Source organism: Schistocerca gregaria, chromosome X, assembly GCF_023897955.1.
Source record: "Schistocerca gregaria isolate iqSchGreg1 chromosome X, iqSchGreg1.2, whole genome shotgun sequence".
Taxonomy (NCBI): Eukaryota; Metazoa; Arthropoda; class Insecta; order Orthoptera; family Acrididae; genus Schistocerca; species Schistocerca gregaria.
Window position 1 is genome coordinate 115,238,877 of NC_064931.1, and position 19,368 is coordinate 115,258,244.

Sequence of the window (19,368 nt, forward strand, 5' to 3'; positions counted from 1 at the left end):
TGGCGCCTTGCTAGGTCGTAGCAAATGACGTAGCTGAAGGCTATGTTAAACTGTCGTCTCGGCAAATGAGAGCGTATGTAGACAGCGAACCATCGCTAGCAAAGTCGGCTGTACAACTGGGCGAGTGCTAGGGAGTCTCTAGACTAGACCTGCCGTGTGGCGGCAATCACTGATAGTGGCGACACGCGGGTCCGACGTATACTACCGGACCGCAGCCGATTTAAAGGCTTCCACCTAGCAAGTGTCGTGTCTGGCGATGACAACACAAATCCCAAAATCCGTTGTTTTATTACAGTGGATCTATATTTCAACTTTTAGGTAATCAACTTGCATATAACAATAGGTGATATTAGTTTAAAGTGTTCCGTAGTACGGTAGCGTTCTCGCTTCCCGCGCCCGGGTTCCCGGGTTCGATTCCCGGCGGGGTCAGGGATTTTCTCTGCCTCGTGATGACTGGGTGTTGTGTGATGTCCTTAGGTTTAAGTAGTTCTAAGTTCTAGGGGACTGATGACCATAGATGTTAAGCCCCATAGTGCTCAGAGCCATTTGAACCATTTGTTCCGTAGTAATTAATATTGTTATAGAGCTTACAGGAGTCCGTGAGTTCATGTTAGACTCCTGTAAGCTCTGAACGAACATTTTTTTCTACGTGACACGTTGGATAAGTGCCACCTGTTGTTATATGCACTGAAGGTGATTGCATGAGAGTTGAAACCTAGAACTGCTGTAATAAAGTGATGGATTTCGCGATCGATTGCTGTCCTTTTCTCCGTTGCCTATATTCAACGATCCCTCAGCACAAGTGGATCACATGGATTCGCGACTGATTGAGAAGAAAGATACTGGGGTGGATACGGAGCCGTCAAGCAGTTATTTTCTCTCACTTTGTACACGATGACAATGGGACAGAGAGGCTATTATTGGTACGAAGCATCTTCCACCATGCACTATAGACTGGATTGTGGCGTATTTATGTATACACTAATGTAGGTTGTTCCTTCGGAAAAGTAGTGGCATATTCTTGTCCCACGCTTGTCAAATCGAAGCAGGTGATGGTATCTAACAGCGTCAACTTTTCTGAGGGATGGGATTCTGAAAATATCTCATTCCTGAAATGTCTCAAGAAATCAGCCGGATAAACGCTTTCACAAGGCACATTTTGGGCAGAAATGCCTATCACATTTTTTCCTTTGATAGTAAGGAAGAACTGACTGCTCTACAAACTGCGCCCAAAAACAGGCGAATAAATTTTTTATAGTGCCCCGTCACTAAACTTCGCGCCCCAGTCAGCGAGTATTGTCCTATGTGTAAATAATATTTTTTGTACGATTCTCGTCTGTCATGTTGCTAAATACAGAAATCGTGTCAATGACGTTAACTGAAAGAAAACTTTATATTACTGTGGATAGGAGATGATAGATCTGTTCCCCATCTAGGCGAATCAGATACACTCCTGGAAATGGAAAAAAGAACACATTGACACCGGTGTGTCAGACCCACCATATTTGCTCCGGACACTGCGAGAGCGGTGTACAAGCAATGATCACACGCACGGCACAGCGGACACACCAGGAACCGCGGTGTTGGCCGTCGAATGGCGGTAGCTGCGCAGCATTTGTGCACCACCGCCGTCAGTGTCAGCCAGTTTGCCGTGGCATACGGAGCTCCATCGCAGTCTTTAACACTGGTAGCATGCCGCGACAGCGTGGACGTGAACCGTATGTACAGTTGACGGACTTTGAGCGAGGGCGTATAGTGGGCATGCGGGAGGCCGGGTGGACGTACCGCCGAATTGCTCAACACGTGGGGCGTGAGGTCTCCACAGTACATCGATGTTGTCGCCCGTGGTCGGCGGAAGGTGCACGTGCCCGTCGACCTGGGACCGGACCGCAGCGACGCACGGATGCACGCCAAGACCGTAGGATCCTATGCAGTGCCGTAGGGGACCACACCGCAACTTCACAGCAAATTAGGGACACTGTTGCTCCTGGGGTATCGGCGAGGACCATTCGCAACCGTCTCCCTGAAGCTGGGCTGCGGTCCCGCACACCGTTAGGCCGTCTTCTGCTCACGCCCCAACATCGTGCAGCCCGCCTCCAGTGGTGTGGCGACAGGCGTGAATGGAGGGACGAATGGAGACGTGTCGTCTTCAGCGATGAGAGTCGCTTCTGCCTTGGTGCCAATGATGGTCGTATGCATGTTTGGCGCCGTGCAGTTGAGCGCCACAATCAGGACTGCATACGACCGAGGCACACAGGGCCAACACCCGGCATCATGGTGTGGGGAGCGATCTCCTACACTGGCCGTACACCTCTGGTGATCGTCGAGGGGACACTGAATAGTGCACGGTACATCCAAACCGTCATCGAACCCATCGTTCTACCATTCCTAGACCGGCAAGAGAACTTGCTGTTCCAACAGGTCAATGCACGTCCGCATGTATCCCGTGCCAGCCAACGCGCTCTAGAAGGTGTAAGTCAACTACCCTGGCCAGCAAGATCTCCGGATCTGTCCCCCATTGAGCATGTTTTGGACTGGATGAAGCGTCGTCTCACGCGGTCTGCACGTCCAGCACGAACGCTGGTCCAACTGAGGCGCCAGGTGGAAATGGCATGGCAAGCCGTTCCACAGGACTACATCCAGCATCTCTACGGTCGTCTCCATGGGAGAATAGCAGCCTGCAATGCTGCGAAAGGTGGATATACACTGTACTAGTGCCGACATTGTGCATGCTCTGTTGCCTGTGTCTATGTGCCTGTGGTTCTGTCAGTGTGATCATGTGATGTATCTGACCCCAGGAATGTGTCAATAAAGTTTCCCCTTCCTGGGACAATGAATTCACGGTGTTCTTATTTCAATTTCCAGGAGTGTATATGGTTTTCCGAAAGACCACACACCACGCATTAATATAACTGATTCACCTAGATGGGCAATGGAGCCACCTTCTTCAGAAGGATGTACAAATACGTGAGACCTCCAGTGGAAATCTCTGAGTGGCGGACGGGAGTAAAATGGCCACATGATGCGGATAGGAGGGGCTCGATGGGAATGCGGATTGGATGTGAGGCGTGCCGAGATAGTCCGTGCAGTTACCATAACACTGTGGCCCGGGCGGTGCAAGTGATTAACGCACCTGCCTAGTAAGCGGGAGATACCGGATTCGAATCCCAGTCCGGTACAAATTTTCACTCGTCGCCGCTAATTCCGCTTAATATCCCACTGCAGCTGATAGCAGCTATCCCCTTTAATTCACGTGGAAAGTTTCAGTTACCTAAGTATTTACGTCTTGCTTTGAACATTGCCACAAACCATTGATTTGGATCCTCTGCGGTCGTACGGTTTCCCGTAAATGATTAACCTACCTCGAGATGATGTATTACGAGTATAAATCTCCGCAGCCTGACATGTCATATTCTCAGACATTAGGGTCTGACCTCAAATCTCTTCTTTGACCGACATATTTCCAACGCTATAGTTAGTTGTCAGGTTTGATTTAGATACGGCCACACACGACATCAAGTACAGGTGGGAGTCCATAGGATGTTACAATCGACATAACTCATTGGCTTAGTCATCGCAACGCACTGCTGTATGCGGGTTTACAAACAATTCCAAGGGTGTAACGGTCTGCGAGGTTGTTGGAGTGTTTGCTTATTAAAGGAATCTTTAGCAACTAAGAACCATTAAGTTCTGTGTAAAATTTTACGGCGTAGGACATACAAACGACGCCACCGTATCTACGAAATCTTTACAGAAAAATCGTTTCGGGCACATGTTTAAGAGTAAGTGCAAATCTTAACATCACCTGAGACTATATGATAAACATATGTTGTACCATCGAAAGTTTCTTATATGAGACGTGGAGAGGAGTCGGTTATCGGCTTACAAAAGAGACATACGAGTATCTACGATCATGGAATCGAGCGGCAGTCACATGCTTCTTCAACGACAACCCTGTCCTAAGTCACGTCTGTTTTGGCTGCAACATACTTTAAAAAAGGGTTCAAATGGCTCTAAGCACTATGGGACTTAACATCTGAGGTCATCAGTCTCATAGACCTAGAACTACTTAAACGTAATTAACCTAAGGACATCACACACGTCAATGCCCGATGCAGGATTCGAACTTGCGACCGTAGCAGCGCAGTTCGGACTGAAGCGCCTAGAACCGCACGGCCACTACGGTCGGCGCAACATACTGTAAACGTATTTGTCGTAATTGTTGTTCTTTTACTCGTTCTGGCTCGTGTGAGTTTCTTTGTAGTAATACTACTATTATGTTAACTTCTCATGAGATTTATCTACATCTTGACTGCCATTATACCAAATGCGCAACTTCTATATCGATTATACTATACTGTCAATGTCAAGACATGTTGTTGAATGTACGTTACCTCACAAGGGAACCGCGTCTATTCGTCATCGCCAATTACGTCCAAATTTTATGATCAATGCAGGGCATGGCCCAAAAGAAAGCATCCGAAGTGGGAGCTCCAAATAGGCAAGTGTTTAGAAAATGTAGCATTTTTTGGCGTGGATCGGGCGAGGTTCAAATGGCTCTGAGCACTATGGGACTTAACTTATAAGGTCATCAGTCCCCTAGAACTTAGAACTACTTAAACCTAACTAAGCTAAGGACATCACACACATCCATGCCCGAGGCAGGATTCGAACCTGCGACCGTAGCAGTCCCGCGGTTCCGGACTGCAGTGCTAGAACCGCACGACCACCGCGACCGGCTCTATTACTTAAGAAGTCTTCGAGTCATTCACATATTTGGGAACCAATCCCATATGATCGTACCTTAGTTAGGAGTCTGCAGTGGGGCACCGAGTCAAACGCTTCCGGAAGTCAAGAAATATGGCATCCATGGTTCGCAAGATATCATGTGAAAAAATGGCGAGTTGCGTTTACACAGCCGGCAAGGAAAAAATTAAAACACCCATTGAAAGTTCCGCAGTTCATACAAAATTTATTGTAGAAACTACGTATGTAGTATGTGGAATGACTACATCTTCAGATGAGCAGCTCAAGCGGTTGTGAGATATCAGGTATGGACTCATACTGCAAACCCATTTTGGTTCTCAGTATAGGCGGCATTGGTGACAGTGCAGGGAATGATGGCGAATATTATCACGGGATACGCTATTTCACACCTGCATGATCTGTTCGTATAGCTCTGTAAGAGTTGGTAGCCGAGTCCTAACCTGTCGTCCCGTCACGTTCCGCACGTGTTTGACTTGAGACAAGTCAGACAATCGTGCTGGCCAGAGGGCTCCTGCAGGTCTAAGAGCGCACGTTCAGTTTCACAGCAGTGTGTGGGCGAGCATTGGAGCATAACGTCAGCTGCCTGTTGCCGGAACGGCGGAAGAAATGATCGCACAACACGCTGCACGTATCGAGTGCTGGACAGAGTTCCCTCCACACGAAAGGTGAACGAAAGTTGTAGCTTTTCGTCGCACAGGCAATGAGGCCTTTGATGGAACCAGTGCACTCGGACGAGTGTACTATAAGAGACAACGCTCACCAGGTCAAATCGTACGTGTGGACGACTATCACTTACATTAAGGCAGAATATGCTTTCATCGCTGACGGCCACGGCGCGGTGTTCCATCCTCCAAGCGATCCTTTGATGGCACCAGTACAACCCCTCACGTCAACGCTGTGGCATGAATGAAAGGCGAGCTAGAGGTGTGCGCGCCCGTAGTCTCACTGCTACACTACAGGCCATTAAAATTGCTACACCACGACGATGACGTGCTACAGACGCGAAATTTAACCGACAGGAAGAAGATGCTGTGATATGCAAATGATTAGTTTTTAAGAGCATTCACACAAGTGTGGCGCCGGTGGCGACACCTACAACGTGCTGACATGAGGAAAGCTTCCAACCGATTTGTCATACACGAACAGCAGTTGACCGGCTTTGCCTGGTGAAACGTTGTGGTGATGTCTCGTGTAAGGAGGAGAAATGCGTACCATCACGTTTCCCACTTTGACAAAGGTCGGATTGTAGACTCTCGCGATTGCGGTTTATCCTATCGCGACATTGCTGCTCGCGTTGGTCGAGATCCAATGACTGTTAGCAGAATATGGAATCGGTGGGTTCAGGAGGGTAATACGGAATTCCGAGCTGGATCCCTACGGCATCGCATCACTAGCAGTAGAGATGACTGGCATATTATCCGCATAATTTTAACGAATCGTGCAGCCACTTCTCGATCCGTGAGTCAACGGATGGGGACGTTTGCAAGACAACAACCATCTACAGGAACAGTTCGACGACGTTTGCAGCAGCATGGACTATCAGCTCGGAGACCATGGCTGCGGTTACCCTTGACGCTGCATCACAGACAGGAGCGCCTGCGATGGTGTACTCAACGACGAACCTGAATGCACGAATGGCAAAACGTCATTTTCTCGGATGAATCCAGGTTCTGTTTAGAGCATCATGATGGTCGCATCCGTGTTTGGCGACATCGCGGTGAACGCACATTGGAAGCGTGTGTTCGCTATCGCCGTACTGGCGCATCACCCGGCGTGATGGTATCGGGTGCCATTGGTTACACGTCTCGGTCACCTCCTGTTCGCACTGACGGTATTTTGAACAGTGAACGTTACATTTCAGATGTGTTACGACCGGTGGCTCTATCCTTCATTCGATCCCTGCGAAACCCTACATTTCAACAGGATAATGCACGACCGCATATTGCAGGTCCTGTACGGGCCTTTCTGGATACAGAAAATGTTTGACTGCTGCCCTGGATAGCACGTTCTCCAGATCTGTCACCAATTGAAAACGTCTGGTCAATGGTGGCCGAGGAACTGGTTCGTCACAATACGCTAGTCACTACTCTTGATGAACTTTGGTATCGTGTTGAAGCTGTACACGCCATACAAGCTCTGTCTGACTCAATTCCCAGGCGTACAAAGGCCGTTATTACGTCCAGAGCTGGTTTTTCTGGGTACTAACTTCTCAGGATCTATGCATCCAAATTGCGTGAAAGTTTAATCACATGTCACTTTCAGTATAATATATTTGTCCAATGAATACCCGTTTATCATCTGCATTTTTTTTTGTGTAGCAATTTTAATCGCCAGTAGTGTAGCATCCGATTCAAAACAATTCGTGTTGACACTCGTGGAAACACATTTGTTCTCACCTGAGCTATATAGGCTCTGCAGCCTGTTATAGGTACCATTACAATCTGACGGTCTTGGCAGGTGTCTGTGCTCTGTGGACGGCCAGAACCTCGTCCACGAGTGCGAGAATGCCCACAAGTCTGCTGTTGCCAGTATCGCAGCACAACTGACATCCCACATTCAATTTGTGTAAGCAGTTGTCCGAAGCGACCATCCCGCCACTCGAAAGACAATAATTTGACCCCTCCCAAACTAGCTAAGTTGGCTATAGTAAGTACGAGGGCGTCTCTGTGGCATGTTGCCTGCTGCCCAACACCTCTGCACCACACCGAGCTTTATGACCATTAACATCCCGTTTTTGTTGCTAGACACAGATGGCGCTCAGGTGGCTGTGTCACTACGCCATCTGCTTGCGGATAGCGTTAAAACCATTATCAGTACATCTACCATCCACCATGTGGTATATTTTGTCGTCTGATCAAAATCGACATCATTATTCAAAGTGTTCAATTTTTTTTTCTCGGTAGTGTACTTTTAAAACTCGTGCAGGGATTTTCCAAACATATCTGGTTCTCAATTATAAACTATCAACAAGCATAAATACAGTTATTCTACACCTAAGTGCATCTTACTGCTTAAATTTTAGTATAAACTAGTAAGGGCCAATACTGACATGCTGCAGTACTCCAAAGTAGCACTGCAGAAATAAAAAAGTAAATAATTTTCTTTCCCCTGCTATGTGCTAAACAGACAAGTTAGGTGAATGGACCTCGTGCACTGTGTTTTCATCCCGCCGCCAACATGTTTCTGGGTGCTTCACCCCAGATATTGGACTGCAACTTCTCATGAACCGTACTCTATCTCATACACTTTCTACCGACGTAGCATTTCAGGAGCGCTGTTTTCTCTGCCGTAAAATCTGGGTCAGACACGATGAGACTTGCTGTAGCCGAACAAAATAGAGAAATCTGAGATACCGCGCGGGGTCTTGCTAGCACACCGTTTATAACAGAGCCTCGTGAACTGTATTTACTTCGGTCAGTTTTGAAACCGATTCCTTATGTTTACACAAACGGGTTCTGTTATTTGTCGTTAGATCCCAAAACTGCAATTAGTTTTAATTATCATCGGTAGTTTCTTAATGTAATTCAGTATTCATGTCATAGTGTCTCTCAAAGCGTACTATACCATCAAACCTTTTTATTGATGATGTGAGACAGTGAACATACAGCTATTATCGAAGCTACCTACCTATCAAGCAACCACTGTTGATACCCTTTGCAAGCTGTCGATAATTATATGATAGAGATACTAATGAGAGAATTATTGTATATTATCCTGTCAGGCATGCTGATACGTAGGAGACACGAGGTGAAACTTTATTATGTGTGTTTGATAGTCAAATAACACATGTATAAATGGGCACCAACACACGACATCAAACTCTGAAAGTGAATGTCCTATGGCACTGTGGACATAAGACAGCAAAGGTTGTGCAAAACAAATTAACAACCTATTGTCCAAATTCGATACCAATTATATCTTCCCTGTTTTCTGATACAGATCGTAGTGACACGTTGGTAGAGCAATCGTTCGATGTGCCAAGCATTTGCAATATAATTCTGAAGGTTAGCAACACTTCTGTCTCTAAGTACTTTACGTTCTACCTCTAAATCATTTTCCGTAAATATAATACAGGGAGGTATGTTGACTGAACGTTACCGTATCAAGAAGTTACTATTCGCCACCTTACTGCCGTCGTTGGAGAGATTTGTGGTGAGGTCTTATGGGACCAACCTGCTGAGTTCATCGGTCCCTAAGCTTACACACTACTTAATCTAACTTAAACTAACGACAACACACACACCCATGCCCGAGGGAGGACTCGAACCTCAGACGGGAAGAGCCGCGCAAACCGTGACAAGACGCCCTAGGCAGTGCGGCTAGCTCGCGCGACTGATGTCATTGGACGTTTACCTTACACAAGTTGATTCGCGTAAGACCGCTTTTTTTTTTTTTTTCAAACAAATTATAATTCCCAGAGGGGCACGTTTTTTTGTTACATGATTGGTGGTTTTCTCTTTTTTATAAGCAGGTATATTGAAGGGTGTGTAATTCATTTATGGAATGGTGCATTTTTATACCATTCGAAAACACTTGAAAGGACGGGTACAGCGCCATAATGCTTGTTAATGTCGGCGTTGAAACTTTTGGCAAAACTGCCTGAGAAATAAGCCAAAATTTAGAGGGAAGATTGCTCAAAACTGATGTTTCCTGTGAATGCCACCAACGAAAATATTCTTGATCGTTATATCTGATGAATTACTGAAGCTAAATGATCAACCAGATCCTCCGATTTCACTCTTCCTGATTTCGTTCTATGGGGAGAACTCGAAGATGGAGTCTACCATAAGACCCACTGCACCAGACCAAATCCCGACTGACTGCTAGAACTTGGGCCGTTGTATTATCTACCCACACAGTCTCGACTATCTATCTTTCAAACGATGATTACGTACCTGCGTTGCAGCCGATGGGATACAGTTTTAGGATATGTTGAGGTGACTCATAAAGGTGGTTCGTGAAGAAATGTATTTATTTTGTAGGTGACAAATAGAGAGTAAAATATGTTGTTGACTGAATAGTGCATTCCAATTATTTAAACTTTTCAGCAGTACCTCTACTCATAGTTATCAGATAATCTTCTCTCTTACGCAGAGTCGAACACGTTGTTGCTTTCCCGCGTGAAGAGGGCGCCTTTTCACTTGGGGAATGCACAGGTAACGTTCTGGAAACGAGCTAAAATCATGGTGAAAGGTTAAATGGACAACTATATTACAGAAATATATCTTTCCGCAAAAAAAAGTTCGTTTAAAAATTAGTACGTACATAATTGTTACGTTTGCAAATTTCGTAGTTGACTGCATCTCTGTTGCATAAAGTAGAACCTAAACGAAATAAGTTTTATCTAAATAGTCTTGGGCTAACGTCTTGCTGCATATAACAGTAAATCCTTGTATGAGAGCCCCACTTCACGGAGTTCACACTCCAATAGTGGGCTCTAGACACCTTTCACCTCAGTTTTAGCACGTCTCATATACTCTAGAGGAAAGTTCCGACGCCAGCATTAACACCCGATGTGTCGCTATACTCGTCTTTTCAAAAGTTTGTTAGTGCAAATGGAATATGGAAACCCAAAGTCAACAGGTCCTGGGATTCGGTCAGCAGAGGAGCAGTGGAACTAAAAGTGAAAGACTATCTTCTCAATCAGGGCAGTGGTTTCAACTGAGTTGCCCATTAGATATGATGTCAGCAAAAATACATTAGGAACGCTCTTATGTGAAATCGAAGTAAGCAGCACGTGGAATAAACAGCCAACAACTGGGTTCGGCGCCCCGTAGAACCAAAGAGACCCCCCACCTCCCCCAACCACACAACACCAAATGTCCTCCGGATACACACGATTCGCCTTCTCATTGGGCCATCGTCAGAGCGATTCGCCGTCCAGCGGATATAAAGGACCGAACCTGACACCAAACCGTCTCTGCAACTGAAGTTGAAGGGTATGAAACTCATAAAAACTGCGTGCCCGACCGAGACTCGAACTCGGGACCTTTGCCTTTCGCGGGCAAGTGCTCTACCAACTGAGCTACCGAAGCACGACTCACGGCCGGTACTCACAGCTTTACTTCTGCCAGTACCTCGTCTCCTACCTTCCAAACTTTACAGAAGCTCTCCTGCGAACCTTGCAGTTCTCTATCAAGTTAAAAAAAAATGGTTCAAATGGCTCTGAGCACTATGGGACTTAACTTCTGAGGTCATCAGTCCCCAAGAACTTAGAACTACTTAAACCTAACTAACCTAAGGACATCACACACATCCATGCCTGAGGCAGGATTCGAACCTGCGACCGTAGCGGTCCCGCGGTTCCAGACTGTAGCGCCTAGAACCGCTCGGCCATTGCGGCCGGCGATCAAGTTCAAATGAAACGTGTTAGCTGCTACTATATATACAGGTTCTTCTGCGAGTACGTTTAACAAGCCAGAAATAAACACAGCTTAGTTTTGGAAGCGAAAAAATCTTTAAAAAAGTTAGCTGTGGTATTGTTTTAAAGGAAACAAATAGTGACTAGTGGATCGCCAGATGCCATGCGATCCTTGCGTCGAGGCACTCAATCGATTCGCCACAACTACTACTGGCGCTTTGTCAGTACATTTCGCTTTAACTCTACATGCAATGTCAAGTTTAAAAGTCCTTGAGCAGGTACAGTACTACGGATTTAAGAGAAAAATACATTTGTTGTTCGATACAGACCCCTTTTATATAAATGTAAATTGGTAAGTATTTCAGCCGGCCAGGGTGGCCGAGCAGTTCTAGGCGCTACAGTCTGGAACCGCGCGACTGCTGCGGTCACAGGTTCGAATCCTGCCTCGGGCATGGTTGTGTGTGATGTCCTTAGGTTAGTTAGATTTATGTAGTTCTATGTTCCAGGGGACTGATGACCTGAGAAGTTAAGTCCTATAGTGCTTAGAGCCATTTGAACCATTTTGTTAAGCATTTCTTTCTATGAGTAACCTTCCGCCTTAAATGTATCTCAAGATGGTCTGAAATATATCCATTTACCACTTCCGCAACTTTTTCACTGGACTCGAAATATTTTCTTGTCACATACTTCTTTAGATATAAGAACAGTTGTAAATCAGGATGCGGTAAAACTGGTGAATAGGTTGGGCATTTTTAAAATTCGTATTTCAAATCCCTATTTTCTCATTTCCAAAGCATCTTTTTGGGCACGTGCATGTCTACAAGAAAGATTTTATTCGTTGTATTCCAACTTACTTCTAATAATTTGACGTAGAACACTTACCGAGTTTTCACCAGCTATAATTTTAGCCATTTCGACGTATTCGGTAAGAATAAATATTTTTGTATCCAATGAAACACTGTATGTATATAACCTTTCTGGCATCTGAAATCGAATATTCGTTTTCTTAATGCAGTGAAACTGTTTTTATTGCTGTTTAGTTTCTTACACGAAGTGGTTGAAACATATCTCATTGGCATTTCTTTTGTTCATAATTCAACAAAAGTGATACCCTCTTTGCACAAAGTTATTTCTACACGGAAAAAGTATCGTGGTCTTCATACTGATGCGTTTATGGTGCCAGATGTTATGTATACATTTCTTCCATTATCACCCAATATAGTATGTGCCTTTACTCAACGTTTTCATCTGAGTATATAGTTTTGGGACATTGTTTGCGTGTATCAGCTTCAAGAAAGCTATTGCTACGTTTCATTTCTGATGCTCATTTCTTAACTGTTGAAAATGAAGTAACAGACTTCTTCACAAACTATGGCTAAATTTCCGTTGAAGAAAAACAGTTCAAAACGAAGAATTTAATGACTACTGAGTATCCATCAGAGTGATTACATTACACGTCTACTTTAATAGGCCGAACAAAAATAAAACCATTCTGCAAAACAGGTTACTATTTTACTTAAGTTCTCGTGCAACTTGTACTAACACAATAAAAAGATAAGTTCATGATATCCACGCAATCTCAGTGCCTGATCAAGAATTTTTTACGTTGTCCCAAACACGATTACCTGCATTTCCCGTTTACTTCATTAGTTATTAATATTTAGGTAACGTAACCGTAATGATAGCGTCGTAAGCTCCAAAGAAAAGCAGCACTCATCCCTAGCGAAACGACGCGACGATAATGAAGTTCGGTTCTTATTCGATTAGAGCGGGATCCCACTTCCAGAGCAGAGATCGTTAATTAGATTTTTCATTGTAGTCCTGCATAACCACAAATGGACGCTGTTACGCCTCATTAGCGTAGGCCGATTACCGCATTGAATTTCTTCTCATCCAATTAGATTCTCTTCTCTAAATGAGCGTGGTATCGACAGGGTACCTAGCGCTGTCACCCAGGCGTATATGAATCTCACTCCATTTTGTCACTTTACGTGCAAAATTCCAGTTAACTCTGCTTTTGGCGTTGATGTGATTATTGGACATAGTTGTCTGAACTCGCTGGTGTAAACACCTCATGTCCGGAGCTGACTTGCCTCTTATGTAATGATGCTATCTTTCGTTTTAAAATTGTACTGTGACATTTATAGACCCACACTGAGCGGCAATGTGGCTGTCATTGTTATAATATTGTGCTCCTGTATAGAATATCGGGTATTACTGGCAATAAACAACGGCAAAGTACTGGCGCACACTTAGCTAGTGCCTGTGTAACAAGTGTCGTGCATTTACTGTCTGAATCTAGATAGGTTATCTAGTGCCACGACAGCACACAGAGTTCTGTGGTCATAGGGCGATGAGTCTAGTTTCCTCTGTCCCACAGACGACGTGTAGCTTGTAGAATGTACATCGTTCTCTTCCGCATGTGAGTGTGTTGTATTCTCTGTCACGTTAGTGGGATTCAGACGGCCTTTTTATTTGTATTTCGCGAGTCCAACGATCACATTGTACAGTGAGGTGAATAGCAAAGTTATCTTACCATTTGAGGAAATCATATTTGTTCGACGGCCCAGGCATTATATCCAGCAGCATACTACTTCTTCGGAGATGGTATTGCCCCCGCTGACAATGCTCGAAAATTTGGTTTGATTAGCAAGAGTATGAAGTAACAGGTATATCCTGGCTACAATCATTGGGTTTTATTACTGACTACTATAGTATGTACTGGAAAACCGCCTAGAGTCGTTACCGTTCCCCAGCTTCTTTCGTGAAATTTGAACCAGTCTCTGAATGGATTTGTATAAATCACGATTTTCCACTACAAAACTCAGCTGGTTTTGACCGTGAAGGAATCTCGCCAGCCAATTGAAGCAGACCTTTCAAGTTCTGACCAAGAATAATTGTATGAAAATAAAATAATTTGTTATCTCATGGATTTTGTCATAGTTAACCAATAATTGTATGGTGTGGAAGAAGGCAGAGAATCTCTCCTAGTATATAACAGATATCGAACCCCAGCCAATCAAAAGCCTTGGATGTAGACATAAACAGGAAACTGAGCCTTCTGCCGAAGTAATCACTCGGTGCTTCTTTCGAGACAGTAAATGATGTGTGTACCTAGTTTCGTTGTAATAAATTCATTAGTCTAAGAGATGTGGCCGAATGCGAAACTAATTGTATGTATAACGCAGAGAGTAGGTCGCCAGATTGCTAGACAACTTAGTGGAGCTCTATAATGGATTCAGTCCCTGCGCCGCGCCGCATTCACGAGCTTTGCCCTGTTACACTGGCATCTCTTAGTGGAGATTCTAATCCATATGCATTTAGGATATTATCTAACGTGCTCTCCACCAGTGCCTCACAAAACATAACACGCGAACAGACGAGCACTAAAGCAACGAGAGAATTTCAGGCAGATGGCGAAATTCCGCCCCCTAACAGTAAGATGGACCTGTGGCGATTAGCAGGGTATCTGATCTGAGAAACACAGGTAGCAGATTTATGATTAACGAAGATTTTTGATTAAAGTGATAATATCAGATGAAAATTTCAAAGAAATTATAAGAATATAAAATATCCACAGTTCATTCCAGTGATGAAGTTATTGTTTATTTTCTTATAGTCAGGCACACAGATTTGTAACGACGAGCGATCGTGCAACGATAAGGAGCCGTCGGCAACTACTGAGAAATGCGTACTTGAACATAAATGCAGACGCTAGCAAAGCCTGCAGGTTGTGCTATTGTGTTTGACAACGAACGGTAGCTGTGCAATGTCCTCAATACGTCAGAGGTGTCAGTCGTGGTAAGAAGAGTGTTCATTGTGTAGTTGTGACTGCATTATGACGGAAATAAGTAACTTACAACGTGGACAAATTGTTGGCGCCGCGGTGGTCTAGCGGTTCTTGGCGCTCAGTCCGGAACCGCGGGACTGCTACGGTCGCAGGTTCGAATCCTGCCTCGGGCATATATGTGTTTGATGTCCTTAGGTTAGTTAGGTTTAAGTAGTTCTAAGTTCTAGGGGACTGATGACCACAGATGTTAAGTCCCATAGTGCTCAGAGCCATTTGAACCATTTGTTGGCGGGCGTATGGTGAGGATTTCCGTATCCATGGTAGCCGAAGTGTTTGGAGTTCCAGGACGCACGATATCGAAAATTTATACCTCCTAAAGGGAAAGCGGAAAAACATCGCCCGCTAAGTCACAATAAGGATCAAAGTGTGTGTTGAGTGATCGTGAGAAACGGTCGTTGAAGAGGATTGTGACGAAAAATGAGGAAATGACATCTAAAATGTCACTTCAGAACTGACTGTCGCACTCGCCAACCCTGTTCAAACGGTTCAAATGGCTCTGAGCACTACGGGACTTAACTTCTGAGGTCATCAGTCCCCTTGAACTTAGAACTGTTTAAACCTAACTAACCTAAGGACATCACACACATCCATGCCCGAGGCAGGATTCGAACCTGCGACTGTAGCAGTAGCGCGGTTCCGGACTGAAGCGCCTAGACCCGCTCGGTCACAGCGGCCGGCGGCGATGCAAATGCCCGTAACCGGAAAATTTGGAGCTCAAGCAACAAAACCTGACTATCGAGCAATGGGAAAATCTCATTTGGTCGGATGAGTCTTGTATCGAACTTTTTACAACTTCTCGTCGAATTTACGTCCAAAGAGTGAAACACGACGGGTGTGTGATGATGCTGATTTGGGCGGTCATGTCGTAGTTTCAATGCGTCTCGTGGTTATTTTGCAAGGTCGTATCATTCCAAAGGATTATGTTACTTTCTGGATGATCAGGTCCACCCCGTGGTACAATGTTTGGTCCCTTTTGGTGATGCTGTGTTGCAAGACAGCAGAGCACCTGTTCACAAAGCTCACATCGCGTAGGACTGGTTTTATGAACACAAGGATTCACTGTCGCATCTCTCTGGCCACCACAGTCACCATACCTCAATATTATTGAGCCCTTGTGGTCTACTTTGGAGAGAAGGATGCGTGATCGCTGTCCACCTCCATCAATGTTACTGTAATTTGTCCCTACTTTGCAGAAAGAATGATATAATATTCTCTTGAAAACCATACAGGCAACTTCCTTGCCGCAGTGGATACACCGGTTCCCGTGAGATCACCGAAGTTAAGCGCTGATGGGTGACCATCCAGCCGCTATGCGCTGTTGCCAGTTTTCGGGGTGCACTCAGCCTCGTGATGCCAATCTAGGAGCTACTCGACCGAATAGTAGCGGCTTCGGTCAAGAATACCATCATAACGTCCGAGAGAGCGGTGTGCTGACCCCACGCCCCTCCTATCCGCATCCTCCTCTGGGGATGACACGGCGGTCGGATGTTCCCGGTAGGCCACACGTGGCCTGAAGACGGAGTGAAAACCATACAGGAATTTTATTTCTCTATTGCAAGACGATTGGACTCTGTCTTAGATGCCAACGGATTTCCTACATCGTATTAAGCATGATGATCTGTTTTATGAGTTTTCGTAGTACTGTCCACTCCCTCTATGTTTAACATCATTCATATATACCGTTTGGATTTACCATTTGATTAGCATTAGTGTCCCACTGCATGAATTAAAAGTACTCAAAGTACCTGACATTGCAACAATTTTCTAAAATGACTACAGTGGTCGAGCGGTTCTAGGCGCTTCAGTCCGGCGCCGCGCGGCTGCTACGGTTGCAGGTTCGAATCCTGCCTCGGACATGGATGTGTGTGAAGTCCTTAGGTTAGTTAGGTTTAGGCAGTTCTAAGTCTAGGGGACTGATGACCTCAGACATTAAGTTCCGTAGTGCTTAGAGCCATTTGAACCATATTCTAAAATGACTGGGAGTTCTCCTGAAGATCCATACACAATAGTTACGCACGAGTGAGTGCCTTCCATCTGACGAAGTATTTAGCGCATATAAATTGCAAGGTTATGCTGAAAAGCAATACCTCCGAGTTTATACGTGAAAACCCTTAAAGCTTTTTAAATAAAACAAACGTTATTGACATTCTACATACTTATTTTTCATGTCCACATATTTCTTTCACAACAGTGTCACCCTGGCGGCCAACAAATTTTTCCCAACAAGAGAGCAATTTGTTGACAGTCGTCACTGTAGAATGTTGACGGAGCTACAGTACCTTTCCTAGTACCGCTTCGTCACCATCAAAGTTAAGTCCTCGAAGGTGTTAGGTTTTGGAAACAGATGAAAATCGAATAGGATCATGCCGGACTGTATCAAGGGTGATTGATGACGCAAGGCATCGGATTGTTTCAGATGTCACAGCGCTGGTGTGTGATCTGACATTGGCATGCTAAAGTAGAGGGCGCTCCATGTGGACGAATTCTTAGAATTCGTGCTTACAGTTTTCTGAGGGATTACCGCACGCTGTTTCTCATGCTCTGACCAGTTACCTTACACACACCATGTTACACGCTAGAATCGGAACCCTCTAGCGGCAGAGAGTTGAAACTTCTGTCAGCAAAACCTGTATGTCGTCCGAGTAATATGCATTCCATCTGATACCTGATCCGATTTTGAGAACAGAATAAAAATTTCGGAGGCATTACTTTTCAACACGGTCTCCTATGTCTCTTTCTCACGTGTCTTCAGACACCCACCAAGCCGGCCACTGTGACCGAGCGGGTCTAGGTGCTTCAGTCCGGAACCGAGCTGCTGCTACGGTCGCAGGTTCGAGTCCCGCCACGAGCATGGTCGTGTGAGTTGTCCTTATGTTAGTTACGTTTAAGTAGTTTTAAGTCTATGGGACTGATGATCTCAGATATTAAGTCCCACAGTGCTTAGTCATTTGAACCGTTTGAATACCCACTGAAAATGCTTCGTGCGGCATTAGGAGGAGCATCTCAGTTCATACAGAGTGGAGAAAAATAAGCTGTTCATAAAGCCATAGTAGGGTAGGGTATGTGTAATCGAGCAAAGCTGAGCAGATAACCATTGATCGGAAAAACTGTTGTGGGAGAACGGCCATGAAGCCACAGTCACTCAGTGACGAGCACGCGGGAGTGAGTGCATTTAAACTGCGAGAGTCGTTCAATAAGTAATGCCACACATGTTTTTTCTCAGAACATATTTATTGTTAAGAGCCAGAATTTTGTGGCAATATACATCATCATGACTTGTCCATGTCCTATTTTTCTACGTACTCTCCATCACGTTCCGTGGCTGTACGCAAATGTTGTGCAAGAGCCCTGCTCGTAAAAGCTCTTGTTCTGTAGGCGTATCCATGTTTTCACTGCATGACTGACACTCTCGTTATCTTCAGAATTCCCCATAGAGAATCTTTAAGCGGCCCAAAGAGATGGAAGACCGAGGGTGCCATGCCTGGACTGTAAGGTGAATGAGGAAATGCTGTCCAGCCCAGTTTGGCGATGTGTTGCCGGGTTCTCAGACGTGTGTGGGGGCGTGCATTATCGTGTTGCAGGAAGAGTTCTGCTGGATTCTTGTCCGATCGAACACGTCGGAAACGGTTCTTGAGTTAATTCAAAGTCTTCACGTATGCCTCTGAATTGATGGTTAACTCTCTTGACACCACACCCACGAGAATGACGCCATCACAACGCCAGAAGACTGTCACCATGACTTTTCTGGCAGAGGGGGTTGTCTTGAATTTCTTGTTTTGTGGTGAATGAGGATGATGCCACCCCATGGACTGCCTATTTGTTTCCGGCGCAAAGAAGTGCACGCAGCTTTCGTCTCCCGTAACAATCCGTAACAGAAGGGTCTCTCCGTCGGTCTCAAAACGCTCCAACAGTTCAGATGAAATGGTCTTTCTTTGAATCTTGTGGTCCGCTGTGAGCACTCGTGGAGCCCATCGTGAGCACCTCTTTGAATATCCGAGAGTCTCGATCATTGCAGACGCACTTCCAACGCTGACCGCCAACTGTAGAGCCAATTGTTGAATTGTGATGCACCGGTCGGCACGAATAATGGCATCTTCACGTATCAGCATGTCTGGAGAAGTGCCTGTGACAGGAAGTCCCGACCGTGGCTGATCATGCAGTTGTGTTTCTGCATTTCCTGAGCCTGTAACTTTCTTTACCCATCTCCCAACTGTTCTATCACTGCAGCATCGCCATATACTGCACACAAATGTTTATGGATGTTCACCACGGTTTCTTTTTCTGCACACAATAATTCAATAACAGCACGCCGCTTGTAACGTGAGTCGTATGTAGACGCCATTTTGACCTGCATCTGCTGGAATGGTTCGAAACTTCACCCGTGCACAGA

At 45.2% G+C, this 19,368-nt stretch overlaps 1 protein-coding gene and 1 non-coding gene across 2 annotated transcripts in view; one reads left to right on the top strand and one right to left on the bottom strand.

The window, feature by feature from the left end:
* LOC126299380 (GTPase-activating Rap/Ran-GAP domain-like protein 3) overlaps nt 1-19,368 on the top strand; it is a 1,486,407-nt gene that overhangs the window by 712,984 nt on the left and 754,055 nt on the right. The window lies entirely within an intron of this gene.
* On the bottom strand, nt 10,726-10,802 carry Trnas-cga (transfer RNA serine (anticodon CGA)). Its single transcript has one exon. It is a non-coding gene; the product is annotated as a tRNA-Ser (tRNA).